Source organism: Tupaia chinensis, unplaced genomic scaffold (genome assembly GCF_000334495.1).
Source record: "Tupaia chinensis unplaced genomic scaffold, TupChi_1.0 Scaffold000674_1, whole genome shotgun sequence".
Lineage (NCBI taxonomy): Eukaryota > Metazoa > Chordata > Mammalia > Scandentia > Tupaiidae > Tupaia > Tupaia belangeri.
This window is the reverse complement of record NW_006160197.1, coordinates 180,707-185,480: the sequence shown is the minus strand read 5'-3', so window position 1 is coordinate 185,480 and position 4,774 is coordinate 180,707. Positions and strand designations below refer to the sequence as shown.

At 29.5% G+C, this 4,774-nt stretch overlaps 1 protein-coding gene across 4 annotated transcripts in view; it reads left to right on the top strand.

Annotated features, from left to right (window-relative positions):
- CSRNP3 (cysteine and serine rich nuclear protein 3) overlaps positions 1-4,774 on the top strand; it is a 225,902-nt gene that overhangs the window by 113,099 nt on the left and 108,029 nt on the right. Inside the window, exon 1 of one of the 4 annotated variants that reach the window (XM_006160245.1) lies at positions 3,735-3,922. The exons of the other annotated variants lie outside the window; for them this stretch is intronic. The gene's annotated coding sequence lies outside the window, so the exon portion shown is untranslated. Of the gene's footprint in view, positions 1-3,734; positions 3,923-4,774 lie in introns of those variants that run through there. 4 annotated transcript variants of the gene reach the window in all.

Below are 4,774 nucleotides of genomic sequence, written 5' to 3'. Positions count from 1 at the left end.
CATATATATGTATATATGTATATATATAATTATATATATACATATATTATATATGCACACACATATATGCATATATACAATATTTTATTATGGGAGAAATATTGGCTCTTCTAGATCGTAATAGAAAAAAACCTATGATAATTTACAATTTGACACTTGATAAATGATTCTTAATTATAACAATGATTTCTCTGAATTTAAGAAAATAAATTTTATTGGTTACACATAAGATGAATATTCAGTCATTACAATATTCAAACTTTAAAAAAGTCCTTACATTACCACTTCCCATAACATGTTTAGCACTTTTTTAATAATCTTTTTGGTTTTGGAGCTATGGAATCTATGATCTTCTTGATGACAGTGTGTATTTTATTTTTATATTCCCAACATCTGTCTCAGAGCTTGGTACATGGTAACCTCTCCATAAATGTTTGCTGAATTGAATTGAATTCATCCAGAATTTTGAGGCTGGCATGGCCAACTTATTGACTCCTCTGAACGTGTTGTGAAGGAGGATGAAATGTACCAAGGGATCCAGCATGATCAAGGATGAATCCATTAGGAAGTACTGGTATATTTACTGCTAAATAGGGTTCCAGGAAATGCAGGTGATGATGTCACTGACTCTTCCTCCATGTTGTCTAATGTTCAAGAGATCAACCATTTTGCATAAATGTATGCCTAGTTTACTGAAAGATCTGGAGAGCAAACATTCTATATTACTTTTTTTTTCTTCTGGATGACTTTTGATGAGCTTCACTTATTCTGTAGAAAAGTAGAGCAAACAAATGATTCTATGATGTCTCCTTGTCTGAAGGGGGAAAACAAAGAGTCATTAATAAGAATTGAAAATTTTTTTTATTTCAGTTTTTAATATGGCAAAGTATTATAAACTAAAACACCCTTTTAACATTGGATAGAATTTGCTTCTTTAAGTTGTGATCTTGTGTTTCTCTGTTAATTTCAAATTTAGAGAACTTTTGGCTGATGAGACTATTATATAAGCTGAGGCACTGTTGTTTATTGCATAACGTGATGTAGTTACGCTGTAGTTCCCTTGCCATGTCACTGACATAGAATTCCAGAATTCTGATTGAAAGGATGGGCATATTTTGTAACTTGTTTAAATCCATAGGCAATTTTATGAGTTTGCAAATTACTTCTTAAATTTTTTTCTATTTTTTTCTGCATATAGAAAAAATTAGTTCTTGTTACCTGAGTCCCATTTGCTATATGTTTTTGTCTGGACTATTAGGATAATTCGTTTAAAAATTCTTTTAAACAAACATTAGAAATTTATATAATATCTTTTAATTTTATTGATATTAGTTGGTAATATCTGGTAAAATGAATTTAGGGAATTGAAATATAAAAATATTGCTATATATTTCCTTGACTTGTTTTTCAGACTTTTTCTGTTCCTGTCTTACATGTTTGAAAACTAAGGCATAAAATTCTGGAATAACTCACAGGTCATTTAAGACAATAGTAGGCCGGATGAGATTATTACTGTCTCATGATTCATTCTAGCTCTTTCTAGATCTCCTTAGCTCTGGTGTCCACCTTTAAATATCTTTTCAACATTGATGAATTTAATAGGATCTTATGTTTAATACATCAAGTTTATAGACTATAGTCTCCCCACTAGGGACCCACATTTTTACTGGTAATTTGTTTTAATTGCTAGCTATTTTTATACCCTAGCATTTATTTATAGTTTCTTTTTACTGTTTATTTCTTTGCACACATACATGGTAACTTCACAAATACTTGATTTTTTTCCCCAATGTTTACCCTTTGTCCCCCACCCAGTCCCATCTCCTAAAACTTGGAAGTAACTTATTTTCTGCTGATCCTTTCCTTCCATTTGGCAACCATTTTAATTCACTGTTTTGAAGTGATGCAGTAAGAGAAAAATGGCTGCCTTTTGTTTATTTCCTTGTACATTAGCATGATGACCTTATCAAAGATATTAACTAGAATATACATCTTTAAGAACCCAGAGGTACACCACATACCAGGAATACTTTGTATTCCTTTTTTTCTTTTAATGCCCCAAGGTTCTGTAGCTTTAGGATAGACCTTGTGTGCAGAGGAAAAAATGAACATGAGCATTTTGAGACAAATGCTTTAAGATGGTGACATTTAAAATATATCTGAATATTTCTTTCAATGTAAAGAAAGTGCACCAAAAGGTATTTATTTAAGTCATGAAGCATTCTAGATCAATGTTAATCCTATAAACAGTATTGTGAAGAAAAATGTTAATTGATTGTATTTAAAGACTGAGCTATTTAGCCACACTTGCCTATTCTGGTTTAAGATTATATTTAAAAATTTCAACTAACACATACAAAAAATTTGCATTATAATGTTCTTCCCCGAAATAATTTCTAATTAATGGAAATTATAAGCAGGCATGTGTATAAATATGTACACATAGATGTAGATTAGATGTGTGCATGTATATTACTCTTTTTAAGATTAATTACTGAATTATTTACAAGCACTCTTAAAATGTAAATATATCTAACCATAGAGAAAATTTATTTTTTGATCTTCAATTTTGGTCCTTTTGACTTTCTCATCTGTGCTCTTTGTAGCACTTTCCATGTATTTGTCATAAAATTTTCACTGAGGCTCAACAAGCAACAAACTTTCAATTTACTAATTTAATTTAGATAGACTATTAAAAAAATAAGAAATTGATTCTTTTCATCAAATTCCAATAACTAAATAATTGTTAAATTTGGAAATCTACAATCCATTTTCAAATTTTGAGAAATAATTTTAGGCAATTAAAATATTTTTAGAAAGATAATCTGACTATACACCCACACATTATGTATGTATATTAATGCAATATCTATGCAGCAGAAAATTCTTGTAAATGTTGAGTAGTCATCTCTGAAGCTACTTGTTCACAGTGAAATCAGATAAGGTAAACCATATGCTTTATTGAAGTAAGCTGTCTAAAATAAGTTACTGCAATTTTAAGAATTAATATGAGCCATATGTCCTTTAGATATTTAAATTGAAATCTTCATTGTTCTTTTAAGTCAGCTGTTCTAGGAATGTGTCATCTTTTAAGAAGATAAATTAATCATCTACCTCATTTATATACATCAAAAAAGAGACTTACCCTCTCATCTTCCTTATAAAAAATATAATTATGAGTCTATTTTTATTCACATATACTATCTTTTAGTGATTGAGATTTTTAACTGTGGAGATTTTGAAGAAAATATTCTTGTAATTTTAGAGAAAAACCTCAAAGAAAAAGAAATGCCAGCAATCAAAAGGTTAAAACATAATGTCAAATCATTCAGTTGAGCAAAGCTCTTTAATAACATTTGTGCAAAATACTTTCAGAAATCATAAGGTAGGAAATGGCTTTCTGCAAGTGCCCCTTCCTCTTATTAAAATAAAATCTAGTTAACTTCTTTTGAATGTTTGCTCAAACGTTTTCTATAATAATAATAATAATAAAATCTGTGAAGGGATTTCCATAAGTTGTGCTGCATTAATGACTTAGAGCAGCTTCCTAATCTGTTATTCCTTCCTCCTGGTAGACCTCAGCTGATAAAAATATCCATAGACACAGTGAAGTCAGTGGCACGCCTGGCTTTCTCAGACAAAACTCCATGTGATCACATATAGGCAGCCTCAGTGAGGCTGATGCCGTGCAGCAAGCAGTAGGTAATGAGTCTTTGTGCAGAGTGAAGCTCTTGTCGCTGAACAATAAAGCATATGGTACCAGCAATAAAACACAGAGCTGGGAAATTTAAGAAGATTCCGCTGAACTAGGAAGAAACTGTGCCTTCGGTGATGCTGACACACATTATAAAATGATAATCAATTTATTTTGGATTCTAATGAATAAAGAGTGCAAGGACTAAGACTACAGCTATTTGAACAGGTCAGTGATTTTGTAAATTACTCTAACACTTCCTTGTATTTGATCGGATTTAAATTAGGATGGGCTGATATGTGTTTTGCCTTAAACTTTGCGAGATATATGCAGGGTGTAATATGAAGGGTGAACTTGAATTGACCCAACACGATTAAATTGTTGATGTAGTCAGATGTGACAGAGCAATGTTGATAATGATTATATTAAACTGAAACTTATTTATTCTATTCAAAAATGTATGAGTAAAAATATTTTATCCAGTAATTTCTAATATTCTATACATGCAAATATAATATAAAGCAGAATACTACTGATAAATAGCTCATCAAAAATAATCAAATTTATTTTTCCAGTATTAAAAATGCTTATATTGCAACAGTTTACAAGTCTTATAGATTGGATGATATATCATTCAAAATTAATTAATGTTTTTCAATATACTGCAAGAAGATTTATAATATTTATTTAAATAAAAATTTTTAAATAAGAAAATTTTGAAATATTGTGTTATGTATTAAATATATGTATTTGTTACCTTCTAATAATATCTATATTAATGTGTTATATACTTTTAATTTTTGTTATATTTCTTTTGACAAATGGAAAAGATTATTGCATGAAATAATTATAGATACTCATTCACATGTGAAGAAAAACAAATTAGCTTAATTTTTAAAAAGGAATGGATTAATTATATGATGATGCATACTTCCACTGGTTCAGCATATCAAAAAGAACATGTGCCTCATGTATATATGTAAAAATATGTACCACCTAACCTTTATCTAAAAAATAACCTTAGGTCGATGAGCAATTTATGAAAGTTTATGTTTTAAACAGAAAAAGATGCTATATGTA